The following is an 8,914-nucleotide window of genomic DNA, read 5'->3' as shown; positions in this document are numbered from 1 at the left end:
ATGTATAATATTATATCTAAGATTTATCAGGCCAACACATGTCCCTCTTTCTCACACAGACAGAGTCAACTCATTCCAAGTCTTTGATCCATTATACACTATAGTCCATAGAATAGAAGACTAATCTCCACTTGCAATGAAATTTGTCACAAGAATGAGGCTTCGATTGAAATCGTAATATTAGCCTTCACAGATTATATTTAAATTAAATATTAAATCTAATCTTTATCATGTGAATATATATATATATATATAGGGGCGCGCTCCAGTGAGACCCCCAATTTTTCGTGTAACATGAGTACAATGAATAAGACATATAATACTAATAAACAAAACGTATATCTAATGAACAAGATGTATATACTGATGAAAAATAAAATTTAAAAAATTCGTAATGAATAAGACATATATACTGATGAACAAGGCCGTATATACTGATGAACAATGCAGTATATACTGATGAATAACAAAATTTAAAATATTCTGCTCACTCCAGGATTCGAACCCTGCGAAAAAAAATCACCCTCCAGATACAATATCAGTCATAGGATTGATAAAATAAACGCACCACATCGTGCCCTAGATCTCACTAAAATTAGGGGGTCTCATTGGAGCGGCCCCTATATATATATATATATATATAGATTAGAATTCTGTATAAGCTCTAATCGAATACAGCCTTCGTGCAATGTGTATATTGACTTGGCAATACCATCGCATCTTCTTTTGGGCCAATTGATTACTAAGTTCTTAACAACCATTTTCATGTTCCAAAATTTGGATTTTTTTTAAAACTAAACTCTTAAGGGCATTTACTTTGAAGGATTAGTCTTGATAAATAAAAATAATAAGACTAATTCTTTATTTATTTGATGAATTGAAACTTTGGAATATCTCAAGGCCATCGATTATTTTTATCATTTAAACTAATTTTGTTTGATTTCTATCTCATTGAAAAGGGTGGAAATGTGTGATTGGAGAAACCCTACTCTTAAGAAAAAAAAATACTCCCTCCGTCCCACGAAGCATGACACAGTTTTCTTTTTAATCTGTTCCACGAAGCATGACACGTTTCTAAAAATGGCAAAAAAATTTACCCTTTTATTCACATTTTTACTTTTTCACCTACCACACTTAACACACAAAATACCAACTTCTTAATTTCCGTGCCGAAAAGAACTGTATCATGCTTCATGAGACGGATGGAGTATTCAATCATACATTTTATCAATTATGCAAAGTAAAACGTTTATTTAAGGATAGAACTCTGGATTAGGATCATCAGCTGCAAGAACTTTTAGATATTGTGTCTAAATACATACATATGTATATTTATACTAACACAACACGAGCATGTGCACAACATACATAGAATAAAGATGAAATATATGTTGATCATTTTACAGCAAAGGAGCCATATACAAATACAAGTATGATGATTGTTTAAACAACACTCCAACTCCAACTAAACTAATTGAACAAGTTGCACACATCTAAAAGGTCAGTTATACCCCTCCCTCCTTATATACGATTCCTATGCTGCAAAATCCCTTTGTACAAAACTTGCCAGTTTTGAGGCATTGCCTCGAAAATTTCACCATTATTCCGCCGCTGCTTATTCACACCCCTTGACTCCGCCGCGAACCTCACCTTCTTCTTCGGCACATCCTTCGATTCCCCTAAATCAATGCATAAAAAAAAAAAACCTAAAATTTTAAAATCTGAATGAAAGTTTAAAAAACAGAGAATTAAGAAAAGAAAATTCAAAACGTGTGGAAGAAGAATAAAAACCTGTGGAGGTTTTGATCTGAAACTCGATTTTGTTGATGAAATCGGAAAGAAGTCGGTTGTGAGCATGCATTGCTAGGATAACTACGCCTCCAGAAACTGCAAAAGCTGCCATGAAACCAGTTCTCAATGAATCTTCCATTTTATTTTCCGGCGACTCTCACTCTCTCTCTCTAGATCTGTGTTGTGTTTAATTAATTGTGAATGTGAGGGGAGAGGCAAACAATGAGAAGAAGCATTTATAAAGATGGTGGAATTGAATTGAATTGAAGTAGTAGTACGATGAGGACAGAATGGATGTGGCATTTTCGACGAATGATTCAATGTGATGTGAACACGAACATAGAAAATTGTTGGTCGTCGCTATTTTAACAATTAATCAACCTTGTTTCCTTCCACGCATTCTCATTTTACTTTTTTTGCTAACTCTTTTTTTTTTCTTTTTCTTTTTGGTTTTGTATACAAAAATGAGCTAATATAATGCACATGAGATCCTCTAGATTCCTCCTTTTGTCGTTTCACTTGTTTATCACTTTCGATTCTTGTAATTTTCCTTCTAACTTTTTCTTTGATTTCAATTCATTGCGTTTTAATTTATTTTAAATTGTTGTTTTGCGATTGGTTATACTCAATAAGGCACGTAATGGTATCTAAGGATTTATCCTTCTTTTTTTAAGTTAATAATCAGTATGATAATTAATAATTTTATATTTATGTTATATATATATAGGGTTGGATTCTTGTAGTATCCAAACTTATGGTAGTACCGTAGAACCAATTCTTGACCACACATTTATTACACATGGCGCATCAAGATGGTGACACGTGGCAAGACATTCTAAAGCAAAATATGTAGAAGGGTAAAATTGAAATATATTTTTCGAAATAAAATAAAATATTATGTTTTCTCAAAATATTCATATTTTAGATGCATAAAGGTTCAAACTAAGATGTATGCAGTTTCATATAAAAATGCATAAGAATTCACCCCACCCCAACTCCATCCCATGCCACCCCCCACACCCCTGAACCCCACTCCACCCCTGAACCCCCCACCCCACCCACCCACCCAAAAAAAAAAAATTCAAAAACTGATTTTCCCCTCCCCCTCCCCCAAAAAAAAATTTAATATTTTCAAAAACTGATTTTCTGACAACTGACCCACCCCCACCCCACCCACCCCACCCACCCCCCAAAAAAAATTAAATTTTTTCAAAAATTGATTTTCTGACCACTGACCCACCCCCCTCCCCAAAATAAAATTTAATTTTCAATTTTTTTTAAAAATTTTTGGGGATGCATAATTTCATACACTGATATGCATATATTATTACATGAAAATGCATAAAACATTAACTACAAATAATTATTTTTGCAAATACATTTTTTTAAAAAAAAAACATTAAACACTAAACCCTAAATACTAAAACACTAAACTCTAAACATCATTAAACCCTAAACACTAAAACCAAAACCCTAAAATAAATACTAAACACTAAAACCTATATACACTAAAATACTACACACTAAAACCTAAAAACTAAACCCTAAATACTAAAACACTAAACTCTAAACATCATTAAACCCTAAATACTAAAACCAAAACCCTAAAATAAATACTAAACACTAAAACCTATATACACTAAAACACTACACACTAAAACCTAAAAACTAAACCATAAACACTAAAACACTAAAATCTAAACATCATTAAACCCTAAATACTAAACCCAAACCCTAAAATACTAAACACTAAAACCTATACACTAAAATACTATACACTAAATCCTAAACACTAAAATCCTAAACACTAAAAACCTAAACACTAAACCCTAAACCCTATACCCAAAAATAAAATATTATAAAACGTGTGTAAATAAAAAAGAAGAATGCATAATCAAGAACAATAAAATGCATATATTATTACATGAAAATGCATAAAACATTAACTACAAATAATTATTTTTGCAAATACATTTTTTTTTAAAAAACCCTAAACACTAATCCCTAAATACTAAAACACTAAACTCTAAATATCATTAAACCCTAAACACTAAAACCAAAACCCTAAAATAAATACTAAACACTAAAACCTATATACACAAAAACACTACACACTAAAACCTAAAAACTAAACCCTAAACACTAAAACACTAAAATCTAAACATCATTAAACCCTAAATACTAAAACCCAAACCCTAAAATAAATACTAAACACTAAAACCTATACACTAAAACCCTAAAAACTAAACCCTAAACACTAAACCCTAAACACTAAAAGCCTAAACACTAAACCTTAAACCCTATATCCTAAAATAAAATATTATAAAATGTGTGTGTATAAAAAAGAAGAATGCATAATCAAGAACAATAAAATGCATATATTATTACATGAAAATACATAAAACATTAACTACAAATAAGTTTTTTTTTTTTGGGGGGGGGGGGGGAGTCAGCAATCAGAAAATCAGTTTTTGAAAAAAAAAAATTGGGAGGTGGGGGGTGGGTCAGCAATCATAAAATCAGTTTTTGAAAAAAAAAAATGGGGGGGAGGGGGTGGGGGTGGGGTGGCGAAAATACCAGATTTATTAAAATGAAATGCATTTTTTGTATAATTTAATGCATTTGTATATGGAAACTTTATGCATTTTTGTTTGATTTTATATGCATGTGAAACATGCCTATTTTTGGGGTGTGGTAATGGGGAGGGTTGGGGGTGGTGTCGGGTGGGTTGGTGGGTGGTATGGGGTGGGGTGGTGAAAATACCAAAACTGTAAAAATCAAATGCATTTTTCTGTTCAAAGTTATGCATTTCATGTGAAAACTTTATGCATCTTCGTGTGAGACTTTATGCATCTAAAATATATCTATTTTGAGAAAATCTAAAAAAATATACTCCCTCCGTCCCATTAAAGTTGGCCACATTCGGTTCGGCACGGATATTAAGAAATTGAGTGTTATATGTTTTAATAGAGTGTGGCCTACAATTGTTGACCAAATTAGTGAGTAATTGTTGACTTAATTAAAGTAATTTTGGCATTTTTATAAAGTGGCCTACAATTGTTGACCAAATTAGCAAGTGATTGTTGACTTAATTAAAGTAAACTTTTGTCATTTTTAGAAAGTGACCAATTTTAGTGGGACACCCAAAATGGAAATGTGGCCAACTTTAATGGGACGGAGGGAGTATTTTTTTTTAATTTTTAATTCCGAAAATTATATTCCAATTTTACCCCTCTCGAGATTTTGCCTTGGAATGCCTTGCCACGTGTCACCATCTTGATGCTTCACATGTCATAAATGTGTGGTCAAAAATTGGTTCTACGGTACTACCATAAGCTTGGATACTATATAATCCTATTCGTGTATATATATATGTATATATATATAGGCTAAAGTTCAATGAAGAAGGCCTAAATGTAAGAAAGAAGAGAGAAGTAATCTAATCCGTTGATCTTATCTAATCTAACGGACATGATTTATTCACGCCATGTTCAACAGATTTTTTCGTTGAACATATGGGGGGTCGAAACCCAGAACCCCCAAAAATATTGTATATATTCACGAATGTTCAACGAAAAAATTCGTTGAACATGGCGTGAATAAATCATGTCCGTTAGATTAGATAAGATCAACGGATGAGATTACTTCTCTCTTCTTTCTTACATTTAGGCCTTTTTCATTGAACCTAACCCTATATATATATATATATATATATATATATATATATATATATATATATATATATATATATATATATTAATTTGTAATTAATAACTTTTATATAATTAGGTTTGATTGCATCATAATTAATTCTTATTTCACAATCATTGTTATTACAATATTAAGTATGGTATACAAGACTGATGTACTAAAATTATGGAATAAAGGATGATCAAAACCCACCTCAGATGAGATCCCATGTCTCATAATTCATTGTGTCATGTCGTATCCCACTCTTAATTCTCTAATATTTTATAATTGTTTATTATAAAAATTAAAAGTATTATTATATAATAAACTATAATTAATATTTATCACTAAAAATTACTCCCTCTGTCCCAATAAACTTGTCCCCTTTTTTTTGGGCACGGAGATTAAGGAGTGTTAAATTAGTGTTGTAAAGTAAAAGGTCCACATGTTTAACAAAAAGTAAGTATAACTTAATTATCTTGTGTTTGACTTTATTAAAATGTTGACTAACTTTTTGTAAAATTAAAAATTTAATTTAATTTTAAATTTCATTTTTTAATTTTAATTCAATTTTAAAAACTGCCAAAATTTAAAATTATACACTTCCATTGTTTTGAATGGTAGGCGGCAGAATGCTATCACCGCGGATTTACCAATCCACGAATTTACCGAAATAGAGCACCAATCGATGGTGATTTACCGATCCAAGCCGGCGCCGGTACACCAAGACGTGGTACGCCGTGAGGCGCCGGCGGAACAGAGGGAAAAAGGGGAAGGCGGCGCCGATGAGATTTAGGGTTTTCTAGGAGGAAGGAGACGAGTCGGCAGTAGAGAGAGAGAGAGAGAGCCGAGTGAGAAATGAAAATAGAGTAGGTAAAACCAAGAAGTTAATAGGTTTGACTTAGTTAGTAATTTAATTAAAATCAGCCCCTAATTAAGTTACTAATTATCCCCTAAAATTTACCCAATTTAGAACTGGGACAAGTTTATTGGGACAACCCAAAAAGGAAAATGGGACAAGTTTATTGGGACGGAGGGAGTAAAATTTTAAAAAATTATATATCCTAATTTTGAAAATTAATTAACCAAAAATAATCTATTATTAATTCAAATAAATATAAATAAATAGTTATAAACTCTAACCGGATAGTGATCTCTTATTAATTATCTTAAAATCATATTAAAATATAATAAATTAATATTAAAAAAATAATTAAAATTAATAACAAATTGAAAGTGGGATGCGATGGACACAGTAAATTATGGGACAAATGATCTCATTTGCGCCTTATTGTACGTGCAAGTGTGCACATTCCTTATTATTTTCTTCAATAATTAAAGTTTGCAGTTCGCTTGTTATTCTTGACGTACTACTAATTATGGAGTAGTGCTAAATATACATATTATGTATATACATAATTGGATATTGTTGTCAATTCATCGTATTTCCATTTAATTGAAACTATATTTTACATAACTATCCTTCACGGCAATTAAGGAATCAGCAAAAGCATTTCCAATTTAAATTTCAAAAACTGAATCTACAATCTTTCTTTAATAATAATAAAAAAAAATCATAATTTAAAATAACTAACTCCACTAATATAATTAATATTGATATTCAACTCCATGATGATTTTTAATGTGATTTATTTGGTTTATTTTATTTTTGTGGTTTGTGTGGCAACTAATTGTTTTTTGTTGTAAATATATCTATAAGATATATCTTATGTGTGTTGACCAAGAAATCTCCCTAAAACCCTAGCTTCCTACTTGTATAAATAGAGGCCTTTAGCCTCCATATTGAATACACTTGATTCGTATTCTCTTCTCTATTCTCTCGCTTCTCTCTAGTTTATAACACGTTATCAGCACGATCGTCTCTAATCACGATTATTCTACATTCATTGTTGAAGGTATACCCTAGGAAAGAATCGTGTCTTTCCTGCAAGGTACTAGTAGATTTATTAAATTTAATTTTGATATTTACAATCGAATTCATTAAAATTAATTTTATTCGATTCCTTCAATTCTTAATCTACCGTTTTAGATCTGTGATCTAATTTGTGATGAATGATTTTAAATTTTAATCACGGCGGCTGCATATATATTAAACATTAAAAAAAATTAATTAATAATGTCCTCCAGTAATTCACGACTATTTATCGAGAGAGAGTGAGAGACATGACTTGTGTGCCTGTGTTTGATCAATTGTTTAATTATTTTATTTATTAAAAAAAAGTTGATTGTATATTGTTTCATTTCAATAGTATACGTTTAGATGTTTCAATTCGAACGATAAGATAATTGGTATTCTATCAAAACAATTTATCTGATCCAACTAAATCAATTGCTTATATTATACTAGCTATTTTTTTTTGTAATATTGAATTAAAATGTCCTGATCTCACGTATAAATATATATGATTAAGTGGATCATTATTTATTTATCATGTGTCGATCACTTCTATCTCTGTGCATCTAATATCATGTTATGTGTTCTAAATTAAATCGAGAAAAGGAATGCTATTTTCTCTATCCACCAGTGTCAATATATGCATAATCTGATTCTGTTTTCACATCTTAGATTATTGTATATTTTGTTTATGCATATCCACAAAATGCGTTTCAATATGTTGCTCCATTTGTCTTTTTAATCAACTATAATTCCACACATATTGTGAGAAATTGATGCCCTGTAAAAATGGAATTTTATTAGGTGCATTGAAATTGGTTTGGTTTGGTGACTTTTATATAACAGATTAAAATATTTTGCCGTCAGAACCATTCATACTTTGACATTTTATGTTATGCCATTAATTGATTTTATGTCAATTGTTGTAAAAATGCTTTTGAGATATATATATATATATTTTCATGCCAAATTCTATGATTTTTGTGCTTTTATTTCAAGATTTGATATGTTATATTATGAAATATACACTATGTATATGCAATCTATTTTTTTTTTCTAAATAATCTTGAAAATTAATTGATGCTATTTAAATAGCACAAGTAGTATTCCTGAAGAATATTACATTCAAGATCTTAAAAATTGATGCTATTAAAGTAGCACAAGTAATATTACTAAAGAATATTACGTGCACAATTCATATTACATGCTCTTGAAAATTAGACCTTGAGCGCACAAGTAGCATTTATGAATAATATTACATTCAAGATCTTAAATTGATGCTATTAAAGTAGCACAAGTAATATTCCTGAAGAATATTACATGCTCTTGAAGAGAAATATATATTACATGCTCTCGAAAATTACACCGTGAAGGTCAAATGGCCCTAAAGGCCGAATGGTTGTACTCTTTTTCCCTTAATAAGTTTTTTTCCTATGAGGTTTTCTTAGTTAAGGTTTTTAACGAGGCAACTAGTGTAATATATAAGTAAATATATATGTCTTGTACTCTTTTCCTCTA

Source organism: Salvia miltiorrhiza, chromosome 8 (assembly GCF_028751815.1).
Source record: "Salvia miltiorrhiza cultivar Shanhuang (shh) chromosome 8, IMPLAD_Smil_shh, whole genome shotgun sequence".
Taxonomy (NCBI): domain Eukaryota; kingdom Viridiplantae; phylum Streptophyta; class Magnoliopsida; order Lamiales; family Lamiaceae; genus Salvia; species Salvia miltiorrhiza.
Note: the sequence above shows the minus strand (reverse complement) of the source record.